Raw genomic sequence first — 26,141 nt, 5'->3', positions numbered from 1 at the left:
TTAGGTGAAATTGCAGTGGTAAGTTTCCAATTTATAATTATTACTATACTGAACGTCTCTAAAAATAATATGTTAAAAGCCTAAAGCAGTAAAATCAATACGTCACTTAAGCTGTAAGAAGAGGGAAATTGTTATTTGTGTTAGGTTGGGAATACTGAATGTGGAATTTTGCACTTTCCGCGGATTGGTTTTATGCGGAAACCAAGCAAATACGCACGATCTCGCACAAAATGTATTTGCTTAATATAGGCCTAGAATTGATTGCTTACTTTATTACACATATTTTCACAACACTTATAGATAAACAACTGGACACCTATATCAACAAAGGAAATAAGTGTAATGCATAATATGAAATCTGTTGTGTAAATAAATGCAAGAATAGAATAAATTATAATTACTACGTAGAAAATCAAATAGGTACATAGATAGGTAGGTAGGTAGGTAGATAGATAGATAGATAGATAGATAGATAGATAGATAGATAGATAGATAGATAGATAGATAGATAGATAGATAGATAGATAGATAGATAGATAGATAGATAGATAGATAGATAGATAGATAGATAGATAGATAGATAGATAGATAGATAGATAGATAGATAGATAGATAGATAGATAGATAGATAGATAGATAGATAGATAGATAGATAGATAGATAGATAGATAGATAGATAGATAGATAGATAGATAGATAGATAGATAGATAGATAGATAGATAGATAGATAGATAGATAGATAGATAGATAGATAGATAGATAGATAGATAGATAGATAGATAGATAGATAGATAGATAGATAGATAGATAGATAGATAGATAGATAGATAGATAGATAGATAGATAGATAGATAGATAGATAGATAGATAGATAGATAGATAGATAGATAGATAGATAGATAGATAGATAGATAGATAGATAGATAGATAGATAGATAGATAGATAGATAGATAGATAGATAGATAGATAGATAGATAGATAGATAGATAGATAGATAGATAGATAGATAGATAGATAGATAGATAGATAGATAGATAGATAGATAGATAGATAGATAGATAGATAGATAGATAGATAGATAGATAGATAGATAGATAGATAGATAGATAGATAGATAGATAGATAGATAGATAGATAGATAGATAGATAGATAGATAGATAGATAGATAGATAGATAGATAGATAGATAGATAGATAGATAGATAGATAGATAGATAGATAGATAGATAGATAGATAGATAGATAGATAGATAGATAGATAGATAGATAGATAGATAGATAGATAGATAGATAGATAGATAGATAGATAGATAGATAGATAGATAGATAGATAGATAGATAGATAGATAGATAGATAGATAGATAGATAGATAGATAGATAGATAGATAGATAGATAGATAGATAGATAGATAGATAGATAGATAGATAGATAGATAGATAGATAGATAGATAGATAGATAGATAGATAGATAGATAGATAGATAGATAGATAGATAGATAGATAGATAGATAGATAGATAGATAGATAGATAGATAGATAGATAGATAGATAGATAGATAGATAGATAGATAGATAGATAGATAGATAGATAGATAGATAGATAGATAGATAGATAGATAGATAGATAGATAGATAGATAGATAGATAGATAGATAGATAGATAGATAGATAGATAGATAGATAGATAGATAGATAGATAGATAGATAGATAGATAGATAGATAGATAGATAGATAGATAGATAGATAGATAGATAGATAGATAGATAGATAGATAGATAGATAGATAGATAGATAGATAGATAGATAGATAGATAGATAGATAGATAGATAGATAGATAGATAGATAGATAGATAGATAGATAGATAGATAGATAGATAGATAGATAGATAGATAGATAGATAGATAGATAGATAGATAGATAGATAGATAGATAGATAGATAGATAGATAGATAGATAGATAGATAGATAGATAGATAGATAGATAGATAGATAGATAGATAGATAGATAGATAGATAGATAGATAGATAGATAGATAGATAGATAGATAGATAGATAGATAGATAGATAGATAGATAGATAGATAGATAGATAGATAGATAGATAGATAGATAGATAGATAGATAGATAGATAGATAGATAGATAGATAGATAGATAGATAGATAGATAGATAGATAGATAGATAGATAGATAGATAGATAGATAGATAGATAGATAGATAGATAGATAGATAGATAGATAGATAGATAGATAGATAGATAGATAGATAGATAGATAGATAGATAGATCAATTTTAAGAAGATATGTTTTGCTCTTGACGATATAAACTTTAATACCTGAATGAATGAAAGAATCAATTAATGAATCAGCTAATGAACCAATAAATGAATGAATCAATCAGTCAATCAGTGAATTACTGATTCAATGAATGAATGAATCAGTGAATTCATAGATGAATCAATGAGTCGATGAATGGATGGATGGGTCGATGGTTGAATGATTGATTGATTGATTGATTGATTGATTGATTGATTGATTGATTGATTGTAGTGAAAGAAGAAGAACGGTCAATTAAATAGTAGGCCTACACGTTGATAAACCCGTCCTTGCAAGGGCTCTTGGAACTCCTGCATGACTCAATGTGGTCTGCCTTTGCCGTCCACCCACAAAGAATGAGAAACAACTCTAATATTAGTTAAACCGAACCTGAGACATTCAGCTAGACGGAAGAGCTTTGCATATTGGCTATAGCGCCAGGCTTTCAATAGTAATATATTAATTTCTATTTTTCATAACTGGTTATGCACAACTCTAGTCCTGACACCTCGCCACTAAAATTATGCTATGCGTCCCTCTATTTTGAAGGTGAGTTAATATATACACCACAATATAGAAGAGTCTATAAACAATATTGATTTGTACCGTTGTGAAGTGTTTTGCGACATTTAATCATTGTTTCTCTTTCACCCTTTTCCCGCCCTCTCCCTGTATCACTCTCATTTCTTTTCAGCCTTCGCTAGCATGGTTCTAGACTTCCTTGTTTTTGCTTCCTGTTGGGTTACATATTATGGCAGCTTGCCATTATTCATTTTTTTATCTTGATTAAATAAAAAATATATTTTTCTAGCCATTTGAATACTTGCCTTATTATATTGATTAAATTATTCACTGCCTGGATGTATTGTTGGTGCGTTATCTTTCAAACCAAAAAATCTGCGTTTGATATCTTACAAGGAAAGGGATTATTTCTTTTCCAATTTCGGATTGTGTGTTAATAATTAAAAACAATTATCAGTCCTATACTCACATTATGCCATAGGACGGTCCAGGATAACAGAGGGGTTGTGGAATTGAACGGGTTACATCAGCTGCTTGTCTATGCGAATGACGTGAATATGTTAGGAGAAAATCCACAAACGATTAGGAAAAACACGGAAATTTTACTGGAAGCAAGTAAAGAGATAGGTTTGGAAGTAAATCCCGAAAAGAAGAAGTATATAATTATGTCTCGTGACCAGAATGTTGTACGAAATGGAAATATAAAAATTGGAAATTTAGCTTTTGAAGAGGTGGAAAAAATCAAATACCTGGGAGCAACAGTAACAAATATAAATGGTACTCGGGAGGAAATTAAGCACAGAATAAATATGGGAAATGCCTGTTATTATTCGGTTGAGAAGCTTTTACCATCCAGTCTGCTGTCAAAAAATCTGAAAGTTAGAATTTATAAAACAGTTATATTACCGGTTGGTCTTTATGGTTGTGAAACTTGGACTCTCACTTTGAGAGAGGAACATGAGTTAAGGGTGTTTGAGAATAAGGTGCTTAGGAAAATATTTGGGGCTAAGAGGGATGAAGTTACAGGAGAATGGAGAAAGTTACACAACGCAGAACTGCACGCATTGTATTCTTCACCTGACATAATTAGGAACGTTAAATCCAGACATTTGAGATGGGCAAGGCATGTAGCACGTATGGGCGAATCCATAAATGCATATAGAGTGTTATTTGGGAGGTTGGAGGGAAAAAGACCTTTAGTGAGGCCGAGACGTAGAAGGGAAGATAATATTAAAATGGATATGAGGGAGGTGGGATATGATGATAGAGACTGGATTAATCTTGCTAAGGATAGGGACCAATGGCGGGCTTATGTGAGGGCGGCAGGGAATATCCGGGTTCCTTAAGAGCCAGTAAGTAAGTAAGTTTACTCACATTACTGAATGAACGCTCGTTCGAGTCCTCATGCAGAAGGAATTTTCTCATCAAATTTCAGACCGGTAGCCTTCCAGTATCATGATGAATTTCGGGAGCTATCATATAGGCCTATAGCGAAATTCGATTTCGGAAACTAGCTTTAACAGCTGGGTGGATCATCGCCCTGTCCACACCATACTTCCACAATGGTTGGATGATCGTTGACCTCTGTTGAGGCATGTGAACGTGAGTCCATCTGTCGGATGGTCGGCCTTAGCTCTTCAAGGGCTTTGACGTTACGGATTTATTAATATTTGTTTCTATAACTGTAATGCCTGGAGTGTCGAATCATTGGATGTATGCAGTTTCATCTGAAAGTATATGCACACAATAGAAGTTAATTTACTAGCTGCGATTGAAAGACGACAGCCAATGATGACTGTTAAGGGAGTTCACTGGATATGGACGAGAGATATGCGCTGATACCACAAACCTTCCTTCCAAGATGAACATTTTTTTTCCCTAAATCTTCGACACTTAAATGGTAGTACATATTTTAATTTTGTGCACCACGTACTGTCTTCCTCCGAAGAGTTTAGAGTTGGTACCTGAGGTATTCTTACCATCGCTGAGGGGGATTGCAGGTAGATTCTTTTGTTGCTACAACCAAGCCGAGCGGAGCTAAGTGGGAAGTATTAATCGTCCAAAAATATGCAGTCTTCAGTTTGTAGTAGTGTGTGAATATTTCATATACCGGTACATATTGTTTACCGAGGCCTATATGGTTTTGTTATTAATATATTATATAATATATTGTTGCAGTTTTTGTCCAAACATCTTCGTGATATCAGCTATGTTAATATTATATGAATTACTCATATTAAATATTTCACCGTTACAAGTCATTTTTAAGGAAACATGCTGTAAAAACGTTTTTGGTTTTATTCTATTGGAATTTTAGAATATGTGTGATTAGTATCGTGAAAAACAGATTCCTATAATGTCATGCGAAAATCATTTGTTGGTGATATATTAAAATACAAATCAAGTAGTTTTACTTCTCAAGTAAGTTCAGCAGTGGCCTACAGGATATTTAAATTGATTACTTTACAAATATAATTCAATTATACTAATCACTAAATTTTACAGTATTATTCTTCTTTTCATTTATATTACTGTAGTTGCATTATGATTTTTCTTTTTATTTATTTTATTGTAGGCCTATTTGTATTTCTGGTGGTGTGATGGCCTTAACTTCACCAGAATAAATAAGTAAATAAATAGATAAATAAATAAATAAATAAATAAATAAATAAATAAATAAATAAATAAATAAAATTTTCTACAACACTTTCCTTCTCTGAACACGTAAGTAGGAATGGTTGTATCTCTGTCTCGCCAAAAATACGTTAGAAAACTAATAGGCATAATGTTCTCGTAAATTGGGCGAATATTTTCAGTATGATTGTACTTCCTTCCAGACTGCCGCTGTCACTGTTCCCTCCCACTCCAGTACCGCGCTAGACTAGTCGGTACCGCATTCCTCTCAGCACTAAACTCCTCAGAGGATGACAGTACTACTAAGCGAAATGATCATTAAAACAAATGTCTCTACACAAAATGTGTTTAAAACTACAACATTCCCAGCCTTCCCTATTAAGGTATTTATTTCCTCTATTGTTATCGAGTGGCATATGTTACCACGAGCAACCAAATTGCTACTTAAATCGTGGCCTCAGTTACATACATTCTTGTTTCTTACAGGTAATATAATGTAAAAATATTTGTATGTTACAAGAAATGGGAGGGAAGTGAGAATTTTCTGTTGGTTCCTGGGAATAATGTAATCGATGTACAGAGTGTCTCAATTTCACGGCAAAGAAATGAGAGAGAAATACGATTTTTGCGATTTTTCAAAAGGCAGTGGAAAGCATGGAAACATGTTCATCTGTTTATAAACACACGTGGCGGTGCAATTATCGTTGGATGAATGTAACTGGATACTGAAATGTTATTGGGAAGTGGAAAGAGTTGTTGAGGTTCAACGACGTAGGAGGGTTGAATCTGGAACACAACCACCAACAAGGTTACTGTTATTGCAAGTTATCTTGAACCTTACAACGCCTAAGTCTGTCTTCCGAACTGCTCGGTACGGCATGTACTCATCAACGTAACGACACGGCAAGGATGCCTCTCCCTCGGGTAACGTGACTCTTTTCAGAAAACGTTGGTTCTTTCACTTTAGGCTCTCTACTGTAAAAGAACTTGGCTCGATACGGACATCGTCATCTCACGACACTCTGGTTTTGAGAGGAGAACATGGTTTCGTAGCAGGTTTTAATTAACCTGCAATGAGTAAGTATTTAAATATAATCGTGTGTACACTCCTCCTCTCTCATCCGGGCTGGGGACCGGCAATGGCGAAGTTGCTACAGTTATTTCTATACATTATATAGGCCTACATGACTTACACCTAGAGCTGATATGCACATATTCTTATAACAATATTTTACAGGCTCATTATTTTAATTTACATAAATTTACAACTATACACAATCCATATCCCTATCATTGCTGCCATCATCGCTTGGTCCAAAATTGATTATTATTTCGTCAATAGAATCATGCATTCGGAATTATCTTCTTAATCGTAGGTACTACTTTCTGAACAAGATAGAATTCTTCGATTGTATTCCGAATGACATGTTGATCGAAGTCGTCCACTTCAGCTTTACACAAGTCCTAATTCCGGAATGAAATAATGTGTTTAGCAGAACTATAACAAAAATAATAACTTACAACAGTAATTCATTATGTCGCTCACAGTACACACACTATTGTACATAACTAATATAGCAAAAATTTCTTATCATTACATACCTATTCTTTCCCGGAGTAGTGTGAGGTTCATTCGGTTGTAATTCAATATTATTTTTAATTCTCTTCACGGAAGTAATACTTTTGCCAGAGTATCTAGCCGCTCTCTTATATTCCTTATCAAGAGGTTCCAGCAAACATTTGTTGAATTTTTCCTCATCGCAACACTTATATTATATTTGCGATAATTTCTCTTTCTCCGCTTTGGATAACAGTGTTACTTTTTCTCCGCGGTGGTGTGATTTCACCATAATTACTACCATGTGATTGCTGCTCCATGTTAACACTACTGGTACGCAGTGAAGGAAATAGTTCTATGTTTCTTGACAAGAGATTATGATGCGGAGCATGCGCAAACAACTCAGTTCGCTCCACCCACGTTACGCGCTTCCTTCCCTTTGCCCCTCTGCCCCGCTCAGGAAGTTCAAGATAACTTGCAATAACAGTAACATCACAACAATCGAGACAAGTTTGAAGTCAACAAAACGGTGCAAGATGCGTTCAATGAGCGGTGCGGAAGAAAGAGAAGTTCCATCCATAACGAGAGTGTTGATGCAGCCATGCAGACTTTTGCACAATCCCCGAAGAAATCAATGAAGCAACGTTCTCGTGAGATTGGTATCAGTAAATCCAATGTTCATCGAGACTTGTCCACGCACTAAATGAGGACGACCCAGATAGACGATTGGAATTTTGTGAGGAGTTCTTGAACATGTGTGATGAAAGGGAAGATTTTCAAGACTTCATCTTAACCGGCACAAATGTGTGTGCTATACTAACGAAAACCCACACATCCTTCTAGAAGAGGTCGTCAATCTTCCAGAAGTAACAGTAGCCTATGGTGTGGTCTGTCTTCCAGAGGAATAATTGGGCGTCACTTCTTCGAAGGAACTGTCACGGGTGAGAAATACCTGCAAATGTTGGAAACTACGATTCAACGACTTAATGAACTCTTTGAGAATAAATTTTTTTTTAACAAAACGGGGCTCCAGCTAACTTTCATGTCAATGTGACAAATTTTCGTGATTGCACACTCAGAGATGGATAGGACGAAGAGGAAGTGCTGCGGAGTTCCTACCTAGATCTCCGGATTGAACCACTCCAGACTTCTACCTATGGGGAGCCCTAAAGGACACAGTGTATGCCACAAAACCACAAACACTGGAGGAATTGAGAGTTCAGATTGAACATGACTGTAAAGATATTCCATTAACGACAATCCAGTTGGTATGTCGCTCTATTGTACGTCGTTGTTGGGAGTGTACTGTGACGAAGGGGGCCATTTTGAACAGTATAGTGAAATAGTGCTTCAAAATGTATATACGTCAATTTGGGACACTCTGTATGATTTCGAAAAGATTGAATTTATATTGATAACACAAAACGAAATTAAATTTTCGTTTTTGCGTCTTGTCATAAATATCAAAATATTCAATGCTTGGGGTTACGTGAGTTCTCCGTCAGATATGGAGGTGGAATCAATTTGCTGATTCCTCTAATAAAATTGCTGGTCTCGCGTACTGATAAGACAATAGGAACATACTACGGAGAGTTGGAAGATTTACTTCTATAACACGATAATATAAGAGACAAAATATTGTAACTACTAAAGGAGCCAAGGTGGTATGGACGTTTCTTTGAATCCTGACTTGCGGAATACGAAACATATTCCACAGAAGTCAATTGTAGACCTTAAGAGAATTACCTCAAAAGTCAAGAATTTTCCATAAGTGAAAAAGTCAAAATATATTGTTATGTATTTAATAAATTAGGAATCTCACCAAGAAGTTTCGTCTTGGAGATAAACAATAGAAGCTGATATTCACTTAAGAGACTGTTCAAATAGCAATTAACTGTTTATACTGTAGTAATGTTATATCTCGATTATTCTTATTTATCAAGAAGAATTTTAGTAGTTTTAATGTCACGTCTGTTATTCTTTGTTATCCCACTAGGCTATCCTTTTCCAAGTCCTTCACACCTCTACACCTACCTTCCTCGCCTCCCGTTTCAGTTACCTGTCATCATATCATAATCTCTTCACACGCACGCAAAATAGCCGCATTCTAGCTATATCAACACACAAGACATCATCCTATTCATCATCATACACAATCTCGCTATCGCGCTTGTGGAATACCCTACCCAGTGACATCAGAGACTGTCGGAATTTAGTAGCGTTCAAAAGCAAACTTATTAAGCATCTTCTTACTGCGTAGAGTAGGTTTACTTTTTACTTAATTAATATATTTTTTTTCTCTCTTCTTAACTTTTACAATAAGCTGTCTAGCTATTATTAATCAGTTAATCTTTTAGTACTTTGATTTTTATTGTATTTGTAAATTTAATATTAATTGTAATTATAATTGGAATTGCATTCTTAATATTGTAGTTGTAATCCCTTGGTAGAGGGGAAGAGAAGGCCTCATGGCCTTATATGTACAAGCTTAAATAAATACATAAATAAATAGACACAATTATTACCTTATTGAGTCTCATTTTAGATCAGCCAAATCCAAAAATTGGTATAATTCTTTTGATATTTCAATGTTCAATAGATTACCACAGATAGTATTAGCATTTGTTCAATTTAGAAGGACGTTGCATATAAATGACTTACTCGTAATCCTTTCTAATTTATCAATGAATATTTTCACCTTGATCAGATTAGTATGTTCTGATTTGTTGGCTTGTTACTACACTTTCATGTGTGTATTTATTATGTAAATTTTCCTTTTTAATATTTTTTGTATCTCATGTTATGTTTTATTGTTCTTTTAACTATGTCCATAGCAACGAGCATGCTGCTGATGGCAAGTAAGGATAATAATGAATATCCAGGACACATGAATAAAAAAAAAACTTATCTCGTAAATATGTATAAAACTAACCTGTACATTTATGCTACATAGGCCTATATTCATAATTTTCTGTTTGTAATACCTTTATAATTATGAAAGTGTACATAATATTAGTAACATTACTACTGGATGTTCAGTTCAAAGTGTGTCATGCCTCGCTGTATGCCGTCATGTGGCTAGACGATGAGCCTAGAGAATTCAATCTTCCTACACTTCCGCAGAGGTGTATAACCTATGAGGCAGAGAAGTTGCCTAGCAAGTACGGCGTTCATTCTGAAGAGTACGTACTGATACGTACGGTAACGCCGGTAGTGGCAGGAATGTGAACTGTTTGGAAATACGTACTGTCGGGATAGGGTTAAGACGATTACTTACGTATTTGCTGACATTAACTTCGACGGTCAACATGGACACGGAGCATTTGATTTGTGTTGGGGAATGTTACCGTACGCAACCGATGATAAGAAATACCCTGCGTACGACTTGCCGGCGCAAAACACAGTTCGAAAGAGGTTATGGTAGCACACAGACCGTACAGACCGCCATCTGTTGCTCCGACGTTGAAGTTATACCGTACACGTTCTCAAGTTCAGATTGAAGAACGCCTTAAATAATAGGCAACTTCTCTAACATATAAGCTGACATAGACATCTATGACGTAGTGCAGAGGGCGGCCACTAGAGGGAACCCAAGAGTTGGAACTTAATCTGAGACGATTCTAACCGGCGTCGGAGTTGTATCCGGTGTGGCTTAGTGGATAAAGCATCAGCACGTAGAGCTGAAAACCCGGGTTCAAATCTCGGTGCCGGAGAGAATTTTTCTCCGTTCCATTACTCTTTCATCGTATGATGACGCAGAATATCTGCATGGAAATATCATATGTACTTCGGTACATTAAAATAATATATTCCATATAATATAATATAATATAATATAATATAATATAATATAATATATTCCATTACTCTTTCATCGTATGATGACGCAGAATATCTGCATGGAAATATCATATGTACTTCGGTACATTAAAATAATATATATGATATGCGTAAATCATTTCGTGATATAAGACGGCGCTTATTCCGTCGGATCCCGGCCAACTAGTCACTCATATCGAGTGCACCTCAGCACATGTGTGGACTTCGGTCCTGCGTTCATAGACATCTATGACGTAGTGCAGAGGGCGGCCACTAGAGGGAACCCAAGAGTTGGAGCTTAATCTGAGACGATTCTAACCGGCGTCGGAGTTGTATCCGGTGTGGCTTAGTGGATAAAGCATCAGCACGTAGAGCTGAAAACCCGGGTTCAAATCCCGGCGCCGGAGAGAATTTTTCTCCGTTCCATTACTCTTTCATCATATAAGCTGAAACTCGCTTCAAATCGGTGACCCAACAACAGTGACGTCATGACACACTTTGAAATGAACAACCAGTAGTAGAAGTAACATGTTAAATCATTTGTGTTCCAGCTATTCTTGCTTTTTACGCAATTAATCTCAGTGTAAATTATAGGAAATCTACATATAAAATGTTTTTGTGATTATGGGGAATTTCGTAAATTATGAAATTATGTCAGCGTCTAGGACCGGTAAGAGATCTGTGACCCATGAACATAAGCCTCAAATGAGATGGTTACCCGCATGTTTCAGTCTTGCAAAGCGAACAGATGTTCATGTCGGAGCAGTTATGTAAGAGGGAGTTGAGAGTGCAAAACTTTGAAGTCTCTGTGTCCCTTAGGCCTTTTCGAATTACGTCTCTACATTTTCTTAAAGTTGAAATGGCTGATTCATGAAACATATCAATCATTTTTTCTGTTTCCATTATCAGGGTAATGACTAGAGCCCGGATTTTATGTAATAAGAAAGTAAGAAATATATAGCTAAAATTGGCAAAATGTATTTTTATTTACTTATTTTTCTAATAATAATTGTAACATAAAATATAATAATAGTACATTGTGCAACGAGCCTATAATGATAGTAATTAAGACGGAAGTATGTTTATGAAACGAGCGCAAGCGAGTTTCATAATTTTCATACGAGCGTCTTAATTACAATTATAGGCAAGTTTCATAAGACTTTTTACGCCCGACCATATTTCTAACTTTAAATTATTGAAAAGTATACATTTTATTTGTATCCGAGAAAAGATCGGAAGTGACCTTGTTCATAGCTCTTGAATTGTGAGATGTGCGCAGACGCGAAAGTATTGATTTTTTCCGAGAAACAATAATGTCATTGACCTTGATGTAATGCAGAGAATATATAACCTAGAAATTGATTTAGAATTAAAAAACGAGATGACAAATTGAATTTATTTGAATATTATTTACAATTAACGCTAATTATTATAGTAACAGAACATAACCTTCTGCGACAGTATTGGATTTCCAGCATCCGTGACGTTTTCCTCGTCCTTCGATTGCATATCCGAGAATAATCGAAAACCTGAACTTTAATGAATATGTGTACTTTAATGACATGCATTAAAGGACTGCTACCAGGTGTATAATTACTACATTTCGGCATGGTCGAGCATAAAAACAGAAACGACTTTAGCTCACCCCTGACCATCTGCTCAGGGGCGGATACCTGAATTGAAATTAAGAAGTATATAATAAAATTTGTCCTATGTCTACTACGCAATAAGAATATATAAATTTAAATTTACAATTTTTCATTATTTATAAAATCCATAAATAACTTTTTAAATTTAATACTAGAACTATTAGAATTAACAAGATTAGGATATTGAAATACAAATTTGTTATATATATTCTTGGGCCTAAATTACTACTACCGGTATGTTTCAATATTGTAGATAAATATCAAATAAACAAAAATATATATATGTAGCTTAAAATGTAAGCTTTATTAAATGTATTTTTCCACGCTGATAAATATTGTAGTTGAAAATGTGTTTCAACCTCATTTAATTATTGTTTAAAGGCAGAATTAATAATGAAGTATTTTTCTCTATTTTCTGCGGTCATTGATTGTCTCGTCAATGGCAACCCATACGTAGGGCTCGCCAAGTTAAGCGCTCTAATCGTTTCCATTGTCAGTGTAACTAGAGTTCAAATAATTTTTCAGGCGTATTAATTCTTTCGGAATATTGTAGTTGCAGTATTTGCGAAGGGATGCTTGAAACCTTGGCACTCCAAGTTTATACAACGGTATGTTTGCAGCAACCATTGCCATGTACAAATCTTTATTAAATTCACTGATAAAAGACGAAGAATGTTCTAGCACCCGGTTTTAATTGCGTTTGTCTCACACTTTGCACAGAACGATTTTGCCGTCACTATACTAGAGGCAGAAGAAATAGGCGGGTATGGCGAACCCCTCATTCAGTCACTACCCCGACTCCTATACCCCTCAGAACCTGCTTGATGTAAGGTCCTGTCCCAAATAACTCACTCCTCCATTCACACGTTTTGCACTGTTGGAAAACTTAAAAGAATACATAAAATAATAACGTGATTTCTAGTAATTACAAATACCTGATTTACTAAATATTGTTGTTTTGTTTAGTCGACTGTCCAAACACAGGTCTCAAACTCATAACTGACAACAATAAGGCATCACTAATGAGGTAGCTAAGCCAGGAGATAATGGGTTATTGTGGCCAGTTCTCTTTCTTCTCCATTGCATACATCGCTGAATAGTAACATATTACACTAATCAGACTTTATATGACATTATCATTTATAATATTTCGCAAGTTAGCCATTTCATAAATGTAATAATTATTATCATGGAATGTAAACCTAATACGAGAAATAAAATATTTTGCATTACACACAATTAGTATTTTGTTGTTATGTTTTCAGAATACTGTATTGAAATAGTAAATACTAAATAACGTTTATACAGTTACTAACTTTGTGAATCATGAGGAAATTAAAAATTAAAGTGCAAAAAATTAATATATTTTTACTGTGTGTAAAAAATGTACACGTTATTGTAGCATGAACGAGTTTCGTAATAAAAACATACTTATGTATTAAGAAGCACACTTAGCTTAACAAAAGAAATAACACAATAAGTATGATTAAAAAAATCGTTCTGCACAGGTTCTCTTAACCGATGTAGAGAAACACTACACGCCTTGGCAGTGGCTGTCTGCGTTGATGATAGGACACTTTTAATGTCGTCACAAACTTTAAGTTCTTTCAAGAAACAACAAACTTGATAAATAACGGCTTTAGTATGAATTCTGATATCAGGGCTCGACTGAAACATGATAGCGTTGACTTGGATGATTAGTATTTAAAAATACTGTTTATTATGAGTCATTAGTATTTAAAAATACTGTTTATTATGTTATTATATTTTTTCGAACAAACTATAACACAGTAGTATCACAGACGAGCACTTGTCAACAACTAGCATTCGAACGCAGCCACAGGAAGGTCTCTTTGTTCAGGTCATAAACCGCTAGGGAAAGTGTGGAGTGAGTGGTTTCCGCACAAGACCAAAAACCCGCCTATTTCTTCTGTCTTTACTATAGTATAGCCAGTGCCAGCGTTTTTGGCGTGTGTCCTTGAATAAAAAGCCAGTCAGTGAGCACTTGTTGCCAGTGCAGCTGAAAACGGTACTACGTAACACGTCACGTCAGCAATCTGCCCACTGCGTCAAAGGCAAGCCACTCGCACTCTGGAGTCTGTCCTTGATTACGCTGTCCACTCAGTGGCATCAGTTGCCGCTTCGGCTGAGAGTGGTACCACCTCCTAAACAGATGTGACGTCAGCAATCTGCCAATCACAGTTGTCAGCTTTCTCGCCCACATTTTGTGGCAAAGATAAGATACTTGCTCTCAACGTTCCTATTACTTATTTCACACGCCACAAACGGTGGCACTGGCTGTAAAGATATCGTCAATTGCAATCCAGTCTTTTAATTTGGATGATAACTTGGATGCGACGAGCATCAAAGCAGTAGACTTGCTAGCTATATGACCTGATGTCAGATTGAGCTTCTGAAGGAAACTGAAAGAATTACTGTTTTCTTTCAGAGCAACTGATTGGGGGTTTTGTGCCAAACGGTCATACCCACAGGGTAATTTTTACTCTCTCCTCCACCGCGAAAACAGTACAATGACCCACTCTTAGCATTGATATTTGCCCCTACTTTACCGTTACTTCTTAAGAAATATATAAAATATTAGCTTGGCAAAGGGATGTCCATTTTTTGACGGAATACGTTTTTATTTCAAATAATAAATTATTTTCAATCATTAGAGACGAAAGAACAGGCTTTACTAACAATTTTAAAACATATGAATTATGATTTAAGTCGAGGGAAAAATTATGATTATGTCTCGTGACCAGAATATTGTACGAAATGGAAATATAAAAATTGGAGATTTATCCTTCGAACAGGTGGAAAAACTTAAATATCTTGGAGCAACAGTAACAAATATAAATGACACTCGGGAGGAAATTAAACGCAGAATAAATATGGGAAATGCGTGTTATTATTCGGTTGAGAAGCTCTTATCATCCAGTCTGCTGTCCAAAAATCTGAAAGTTAGAATTTATAAAACAGTTATATTACCGGTTGTTCTGTATGGTTGTGAAACTTCGACTCTCACTCTGAGAGAGGAACATAGGTTAAGGGTGTTTGAGAATAAGGTGCTTAGGAAAATATTTGGGGCTAAGAGGGATGAAGTTACAGGAGAATGGAGAAAGGTACACAACACAGAACTGCACGCATTTTATTCTTCACCTGACATAATTAGGAACATTAAATCCAGACGTTTGAGATGGGCAGGGCATGTAACACGTATGGGCGAATCCAGAAATGCATATAGAGTGTTAGTTGGGAGACCGGAGGGAAAAAGACCTTTAGGGAGGCAGAGACGTAGATGGGAGGATAATATTAAAATGTATTTGAAGGAGGTGGGATATGATGATAGAGACTGGATTAATCTTGCACAGGATAGGGACTGATGGCGGGCTTATGTGAGGGCGGCAATGAACCTTCGGGTTCCTTAAAAGCCATTTGTAAGTAAGTCGAGGGAAAATTGGTGGAAAAAAATGTGTATTATTTCAAAATATGTAATATCCTTAAAAATATGTAAAACACGTAATATGTGCCAAAATATTTATTATACACCAAAATATGTAAAAATATGTAGGTAACTTAAAACTAAGAAATAATTATCCCTTTGGTATGATTCACCAATATTTTAGCTTTTCTTATAACTTCATAGCCTGTATTGGAACAGAATGTGCAATTACATAAAATCCGGGAAAATTACTTGCTTAAAGATTTCGAAGTATTTAAATTTTATTACTCATTCGGTAATGTTACTAATATTTTACAGCTTAATATTGAATAAGCCTCAGAAAGGAACATACATAAAAGTAGCTACTTTCGAAGAGAGAAAATCAATTAATTTCTAGTTAAAAATACGCCCAAATCCCTGAGTTAGAATTTCAGAACCCATATTGTTCACTATACGTTTCCATTAACATTTTATCCAGAATATTATGCCTTATTTTGTCACTTTGCAGATTGATTATCTTTTTTATTGATTTTTAACACGAAAGTTTTAACAGATTATGAAAAAATATCTTGAAATTGTTTTCTGTTTTATTGAAAATCATAGAAACTGGAGAAGCACTCTTTACAGAAACACGTTTCAATTCCGACGAGGAAAAAATGCTTATCCAGCCTTACATTACCCATTTCCTAGAATGGAAGAGTCTATAGAAGGAGGAAGGGGATCTATGCACCAAAATTTAAGAGATGATTCTACATGTTAAATATAACAAAACATATATTACACTTCTCCTTTGATGAAACACCGTTAAATAGGAAAAAGTATTCTTTGCACAATATCTGTAGCGCTCTATTGTGGTAAAGGCCCGAGAGAAATGTCTGATAGCTATACAAGCAGATAGTTAAAATAATCTGAACAATTAATGTCCTGAATAATTTTTTACGTATCAAACCGTTTAGCCATGAATTTAATCCATATTGAATCTTTCGTATACTACTTTTAACACTTGAATATAAATAATTGACTAAATGGCTATCTTACTCGTGTTAATTCTGTAAGCATGTGTGGCTTACAGCTGTTTTGGTGCTACTTGACACCATCCTCAGAGCCTACTAGATCTCGGCGCTATCTCAACTTCGCTGCCTGTTGTGTGGATGAGTTCGTGTGATAAAGAGTTGTGTCAAATATTGTGTGCGTTCTGAAATTGAGCTGTGTGTTGAGAATTTTATTAGGTTGTGTTTTAGTGTTTCTGTATATTTCATATTCACAGTTCTTACATGGGACAGACAGATCATTCCAAACTCGATGCAAAGAACACATTAAAGCAATAACCAGAGGACACAATACATCTACATATGCCGAACACATAACCAATGAGCGTATTCCGAATCTCACCGGTGAGCAATCCGATGGCATCACGGTGTTCCGAATTCCACCGATGACGTCATTGATGCTCCACCGGTGTCGCACCGGTGCCATCAACTTGCAGAGGTGGTGGCAGTCTCCATCAGCCGCCATCAGTGAATCTGATTGGTTCTTCTATAGGGCAGGAATTAGCAGACGAATGACATCGTGCACTGTTGTGTCATGGCGATGTGTTCTGCTTTAGTTCTGCTGTATTGTTTGTAATGAGCAAAAGGTAAAAACAATATGTTAATGGCTTATGAGCGAACATGTCAACGGACCAGTTATTACTACCGGTTCAAGAAATAAATTGTTTATGCTATCTTTTCTTTGAACGAGATGGGAGTACGAAAATTTCGCAAAATTTTGCTAGCGTAGCACAGACAACAACTTGTACAGTCGCCATGACAGCATCGATCCTTCCAGCAGTTTTGTTCCTTATTTCGCTGCAACGTGACGTCATTGATGCCACCGGACCGGTGAGATTCGGAATACGCTGAATGCTAACCACACATACAATAACATAAATACAGACATGGAAATCCTACACATACAACCCAAAAACCAAAAACTCAACACACTCGAACAATATGAAATATACAGACACACTAAAACACACCATAATCAAGTTCTCAACACACAGATCAATTTCAGAACACACACACTATTTGACACAACTCTTCATCACACGAACGCACCCTCACAACAAGCAGCGAAGTTGAGATAGCGCCGAGATCTAGTAGGCTCTGAGGATGGTGTCAAGTAGCACCGAAACAGCTGTAAGCCACACATGCTTACATAATCAACACGAGTAAGATCGCCATTTAATCAATTATTCATGAATTTATATTGAATAATTGCGAAAATCGTGAAACAAATATAGCAACGCAGCACAGTTTCGCGTATCGCCGACTTAGTACATCATAGGGGGAGGGGAAGGTAAGGAATGCAGCCTGCGCTTGTTAGACTTATTGCAGTAGCCATGAAGTTGGCAATTGCTTCATAGAAATATAACAATTTCCTGTAAATCGTTGCATGATAGAGGGAAAACGTATTTAGACTCTTCAAATCTCTCCATTTTGGTGCAGAGGTAACTATTCACCCATTATATGTGATATATAACGCTCCATCACATACACTCACTGTGTGTCAATATTAACTAGAAACCTTTAAATGTAGAGTGGCTGTGCGGATGAAGTTAACTAACAAGAGGTCTGAAATTGACCTCCTCTATGTAATCCAATCTGTCTAATCCAATCAAACTTGAACTAACAAAGTAAACAATGCCGTGTTTAGTCACATATAATTCGTCAGTACATATTTACACAGTAACTAAATGTTGTTATTTTAAATAAAGTGGTTGTGAGTTGATTATCCCTCAGTACTTCGTTGTACTGAAATATTTCTCTTTGTGAAGAAAATTACGTTCAATGCATAAATTAATTACCGTTTTTCATCTCAAAAATGAATACATGAAACATGCAAAAAAGGGACTTTTCTGACATATTGTCTAACGTGAGTTAGCAACTTATGTAGTACAGGCGAACTTTCGTTCTTATTTTGAGGAATAGCTTTGTTTTTCATCTATGAATTTATTGTACCGGTAACTGTGTAAATTATTGTATTGGGATAAAAGACTTAGGCCCAGTTTCACCAAACTTCGTTAAAATAACGCTAACAGCATGTTAACTAACGTGTTGTTAAAAATTAAACATCCTGTTAATAATTAATTATACAGTTCGGTTAGTTTAGCTTCCGATATTACTTCATACAAACACAGAAACATTCTCTGTAGGCTATGTTTCATAGCTTTCGATTGTTGTTGTCCAAGGCCCCTTATAGATGAAGTCATTTGGTTTTTATTTCATTACACCGCCTTAGATGGCGTTGTTATTGTAATTTTGATCCTCTTTTATCTCATTAAATATTAGTCCTATCGAAATTTTGCATGGAATAAAACTTTTGTTATGTAATATTTTTCACGAAAATTAATAATAAGGGAGATATTTCGATTAATTTAATTCAAGCCCCCTTATAAAACCCCTTTTAAATAAAATATTGTGAATGTCATACAGCCTAAATTCTAAGTTACAACGAACTTAATTTATATTCCAATTCTCATATAAATCCGTTCAGCCATTATCGCGTGAAAAGGTAACAAACATCCAGACAGACAGACAGACAGACATACAAACAAAAATTTCAATAAAGCGATTTTCCGTTTCAGGGCGGTTAATTATATATGTTAGGACCAATTATTTTTGGAAAATCGAAAATTACCAGAAAAATTTCGGCTACAGGGGTTATTGTTTATAGTGATCTCCCCAAGGCTAACTCATGGGTAAGCAATCGAAAGGGTCTATCTTCCTCAGAATGGACCAATTCTTTAAAAATGTCAAGCAATATTTCGGCGGTTCGCGCAATACCGGGCAGAACTCTAGCACAACCCGCTGCCGTCATCCAGACTATAGTGACCTTGAAACACTTGGACACGTGCTTGGACAATGCCCTAAAGGCGAGCTGCTGATCAATGCTAGACATCATCGTGTACGACATGCTTTGGCGAGATTGTTAAAAACTCTAAATTGGGAGATTCATGAGGAAGTACATTGTGTATCATCAGATGGTTCTTTCAGATGGGCAGACATTATTCTTATTAACGGACACTTAAAACGGGCTCTTGTTCTTGACCCTACTATCCGTTTTGAAAGAAACATAAATCAGGCCACTGAAGTTGATATTGAGAAGAAGTCCATATATGAACCTTGTCTGCCTTATCTTTCTCAAAAGTACAACGTCCCTCTTAAACAATGGTGTGTCATTGGTTTGCTGTTTGGCAGTAGAGGTTCAAACACAAAATTCACATGGAATTGTCTTAAGGAACTTCACATTCCTTTTGATTATGTAATGTCTGTCCTTGTAAATATTATCAAGGATTCTCTTCAAATATTACATCATCATCTGTATTTCAATTAATCCACCTATATTTGTCTTAATCAATTAACTTTCTTTTTTCTTTAATATTTCACATCACATTATATTGTATAAGTTTATTGTATGTATGTATATATGTATGTATGTATGTATTCAAACTGCAATGGGTATATACCCGGTGGCAGTGGTAACTAATTACACTCAATAATGACAATAATAAACTTTTTAATTAAAAATACACTTAATAATAATACCAATATTTAATACTAACAATAATTAATAATAATAATAATAATAATAATAATAATAATAATAATAATAATAATAATAATAATAATAATAATAATAGGGAATATCCTAAATTAAATGAAGCACTATCACTTAAAATAACATTTAAAATAAATCTAATTTGTATCTTAAATCTAAGTTCGAACTAAAACCCACGAGTATGATATGTTCATATCTGCACAAGTACCTTTCCACATTACACTCATTTCGCTGTCAACTCACTCACTGCACTGGAACTACGACATATTTCATTGATTCTATCCTGATTTCACTAACACTTCAAAAACATTTCACTGTTCAAATGTTTTGCACTGCCACTATAAACTATAAAGCTTCCCTGACAGGAACACGTTTCACTGACACAACACACTTCACTGACACCACACACTTCACTGACAAAACATAATTCTTCACTGATACAACACTTCAATAACAAAATATCATTTACATCCTTTACATACGGTGTATAATTATCGTCTATTAGTAAAGCCCTTAAGCCTATTTTTAAATACGTTTTTGGTTTTTAGTAAAGCCTTTAGTAAGTCTGCAGGTAAAGCATTCCAGTCCCTGATAGTACGATTGAGAAAATAAAATTTTTCCATTGTCCGTCCTCTGTCTTCTTTCCCTCAATTGTATTCAGGATCATTGTGGTCACTCAAATTCTTTGAGATGATGTCTATAATTTAGAATTTATGTATAGTATAGATTCGTTTAATGAAAGATAAAGGTTTAGGATGATACGATAGAATGCAGTAACATGCTTCCCATGAATTAAATGTATCCATAAATTCATAGAGGTCTGCACATGCATAATTGAAACGAAGTAACACTTCGATGTGGTGACGTATCACCGCTTTATGGAGTGAATGGGATGCAAGGACGGACACTGCCTCGATCGCGGCAGCTGAGAGGAGTATGCAAATAACGTCGGTTCATGATTACTAGAACGCAGCATGCAGTAGAGGGAGGGTGAGTGCTGTAACCCCCAACATACATCGATCGGGATCCTCAAACTGCACCCTCCACCTCTCCACCAAAACCCTGCAGCTCATCCCCTCCCTGTCCCTTGCAGTAGCTACAGAACTAGGGATGCAGCTCTAGGGACCAGCAGAGAACACCTCTCTCTCTCTCTCTCTCTCTCTCTCTCTCTCCCTCTCTCTCTCTCTCATACACACACACACTCTGCAAGTCCTGTCTGTATACGACATACACATAACATGAATGTAGCCGTGTTTTCGTTATATACAACCCTCTCCCCATCTTTTGCGCTAAAATTCGAGTCAGGCCACCACGTCATGGCTTGCCTCGTAATGGCGCTGGAACTCGGTTATTCTGGTGTCTGTCTGTCGCAACATTTCATCTCCAAAATTACTTAGTAGATGGGCATGGAGTAGATTTCTTCAGACCTTGAAATATAGGTCAGGTTTAGAGCTTTACTTACTTACAAATGGCTTTTAGAGAACCCGGAGGTTCATTGTCGCCCTCACATAAGTCCGCTATCGGTCCCCATCCTGAGCAATATTAATCCAGTCCCTACTATCATATCCCACCTCCCTCAATTCCATTTTAATATCATCCTACCATCTGCGTCTCTGCCTTCCCAAAGGTTTTTTTCTCCTCAGGTCTCCCCACTAATATTCTATATCAGCGGTGGCGAAAATGTAATCGTGAGCCGTGCGCCGTGTAACCTGCAACGTGCATTGCACCTATGAAGGGAGGCGGACACCCGAAGGGGAAGTGAAGCAACTGTCTGACTTATTAACGGATTTTCATTTTTCTTACGTCAAGCACTTAAATATAATTTTATACAGTATAAGGCTACAAACTAATGTTTAGTACGTGTAATGAAGAATAAAGTGAAGACTAAAACATAGGACACATTATCACAACCTAAAATTAACTGTCTTCAGAATGCCACTGCGACAGAGTTTCAAAATCAGGAATTATGTCACTTACTGCCAATCGTAGTTGATCACGAAGGTATTTGTCTGTCAGTCGTGATCTACAGTAAATTTGGTTTTTACTATTTTAATTGTTGAAAATAATTTTTCACAAACATAAGTTGTAGCGAACATGGCTTCAATAGAGCAAGCGAAAGAACAAAGCTTCGGATATTTATTTTTTGACAAAGATTTGAAAAGTTCGACATTTGTCAAGTCCTTACATCTAGCTTTCATTTGACATCACATGGTAAATCAGTGAGTTCAAATTGAAGAACTAACCGCATTATTCGTACATCTGCTGAAAAAAGGTCGACGTACAGAGATGATGATGATGATAACAACAACAATAACACTTAACCTTTTAATGTTTCATCAATAACATGTAGTATAATGCCGTTTTATGTTATACAACCGTTTTCCTCGTAATACTTGTGAACAAATCATACATTTAATATTCTCATCATATTGAAAGCAAAAAAAAATGCGTCCTCCCATCCTAATTTGAACTTTCGTACATGGTTTCGAGAGAGACATATGCCACTCGCAGGTCAGAGACAAATACAAATGGGACGGAGTTTGACTCCAGTGAGTAAGAGGGTGGGGGTTGGCGGAGGTTAGAAGCAAGCGAAATGCACAGCTATTACTGCGAGCCTCAATGTCTCGCGAGTCACGTTCTCGTCACTACTGCTCTATATGCATTTCTGGATTCGCACATACGTACTTCATGACCTGCCCATCTGAAACGTCTGTATTTAATGCTTCTAATTATGTCTGTTGAAGAATAGAATGTGTTTAGAGCTTACATTTCAATTCTATTCCTAATTAAATTGTAAAACAGAAGATTAAAGGGGGAAGTACAGCTTTCGCTGATACCAAATGTATTATTTTTCAACATTTTTATCCTCTTAAGTCCTTCGGAAATCACAATTGGTGTGCTTAACCTTTAGGAGCTGTGCGTCCATTATAGTAACTAGTTAGCAAAATAAAAAAAATATATATATATATATATATATATATATATATATATAGTATATGACTAAAGAAATTTCATAATTTTGAAGACCTGATAGTTATTTCCTTTTGTATTCATCAAACTTACACACTACTTTGTTCAACTAGATAACATTTACATTATAACTTACTTACTCACTGGCTCTTAAGGAACCCGGAGGTTCATTGCCGCCCTCACATAAGCCCGCCATTGGTCCGTATCCTGAGCAAGATTAGTCCAGTCTCTACCATCATATCCTACCTCCTTCAAATCCATTTTAATATTATCTTCCCATCTACATCTCGGCCTCCCCAAAGGTCTTTTTCCTTCCGGCCTCCCAACTAACACTCTATATGCATTTCTAAATTCGCCCATGCTACATGTCCTGCCCATCTCAAACGTCTGGATTTTATGTTCCTAATTATGTCAGGTGAAGTATACAATGCGTGCAGCTCTGCGTTGTGTAACTTTACTCACTGTTAGCTTTCGTAACAATTACACTATAACTGAAAAAAAAAATGATTACGTTATTTTAATGAAACTTTGCATAAATGTATAGTTCTTCCATTTGAAGAGCACGTTCTAATAAAATTTTTGAAAAGTTATTTTTTTTTCACTAATATATTTGAAATTTTACTGTATGTTAAATATGTTTACTAATAATGTATCAAAACAACATTTAAATCAAAACTCATATATTTGTATAGTTTATTAATAAAGTACTACACAATTTTTCATAATTAAAAAAATACTATTAGGTTTCGAAATTCTTTCACTCTTTTATTCATTCATTCATATATTTCTGCCCAAGGGCAGGTCTTTCATTGCAAACTCAACATTCACCAAATCTTCCCTTTTTTCTGCCTTCCTCTTTGTGCCCGAATATGTTCCATATACATAATTATATGAACGTCGTCTATCATCTGATATCTTCTTCTATGCCGAACTCTTCTCTCCTTCTCCATTCCCTCCAGTGCATTTTTCAGAACGCAGTTTCTACTCTTCCGGATCAGTTTCAGCATCATTCTTTCTTCGCTCACTCTTTCCAAACACAGCTTCGTTTCTTATTATGTCCGTCCATTTCACACAATCCATTCTCCTCCATATCCACATTTCAAATGCCTCTAGTCGCTTCTCTCCACTTTGTCATAATGTCCACGTTTCTGCTCCATTAAATGTCACACTCCGCACAAAACACTTTAATAGTCCCTTCCTCAGTTATTTTTCCAGAGATTCGCTCCTTTTCCTATTAAAAGCTTCCTTGACCATTGTTATCCTCCTTTTAACTTCCTGGCTGCAGCATATATTACTGCTTATAGTACAGGGACATCATTTTATTTTTACTAACATTTTTAATATTAACCTGGCTATACATTTAGAGAACCGGAAACACAGTTTGCTACCCTTTTCCATGACTGTAGTTCGATCATACTGGCGTAAAACACAAACAAATCACTTTACTAGGTATAGGAGGGAAGAAAAGTAGTTCATCTATTTACATAAACTAGGAAACATCGCGATTTTGAGTTCGATAATTTTCATTAGGTTTTTCTTTAATCAAAGTACAGTACTGTATTAAGAATAAGTGTTTTTACTCACGAACTGAGTTATCCATGAGAATTTATTCATTATGCAGTGTATATTATACTGTCTACAGCACATTAGCGTACAATATAGAGAATGAAATGAAATGAAATTGAAAAATAATCATAATATGGATATTTAAACACATTTTTGAAAATGGTGGCTGTTCATTTCCATACAGGCTTCAGTTCTTTTGTGCATATTATCGCACTATAGACTATTGCATCTAATTCCAATTGCCAGTTTCGTCCTTCGTACTAGTAACTCATGTTGAAATAATTCTGTACCTACTCTATAAAAGAGTAACTTACGTACTGTAAATTCAATCTTCACTTCTGCCCGACCCGAAAATATAAAATTACTCAGACATGCTATCTACTGTCCGTCCAAGTGGTTATTCTGCAGGATTGTAGAAAGGAGGGAAATTACATGACAGTTAAATACTTAACGAAGCTCTTTTATTTAAGTTATTTTAAACAGTTGTATTAATATTACGTAAACGTCCAATTCCTAACAGAAATTAATGTTTTCAGAAAAGAGCTAAGACAGCCCAGCTCTTACAGAGGGGCGAGCTGAAGCAGGTGGGGGAAATCGGGATGCGATGTAGGCAAACGGACAGTACATGTGCGAAAATATGATTCAATACTGATAGCTCTTTCGTCACTGGAAAACGTGAACATATTTCTGGAATGTTATACTCACTAACTCAGTGTTGTTTACTATATGCGGCCATGGTTCCGTGTGGAACTTCACTAGTAGAAGGGGTGGGAGTGAAGTACATTCAAAAACTCAGGTACAATAAAAATTGAAGTAAAAATAAAATGATGTCCCTGTACATCCCAAGTATTTGAATCTGTCCACTTATTTTGCTGTCTCATTTATAAATAGAACGTTTACCTTGTTTATTTTTCTTCCTATAACCATTGTCTTCGTATTGTTTGCATTTATCTTCATCCCATACTGCTCACAGCTGTTATTTATCTCCAGTAGCATGCTGTTTATGCCAAAGTAAATTACATATGTTTAATTTCGCATATAAATTCTATATAAC

The sequence above is a fragment of the Periplaneta americana genome, chromosome 13, assembly GCF_040183065.1.
Source record: "Periplaneta americana isolate PAMFEO1 chromosome 13, P.americana_PAMFEO1_priV1, whole genome shotgun sequence".
Classification (NCBI taxonomy): Eukaryota; Metazoa; Arthropoda; class Insecta; order Blattodea; family Blattidae; genus Periplaneta; species Periplaneta americana.
The sequence above is the reverse complement of the archived record's forward strand: the minus strand, read 5'-3'. Positions refer to the sequence as shown.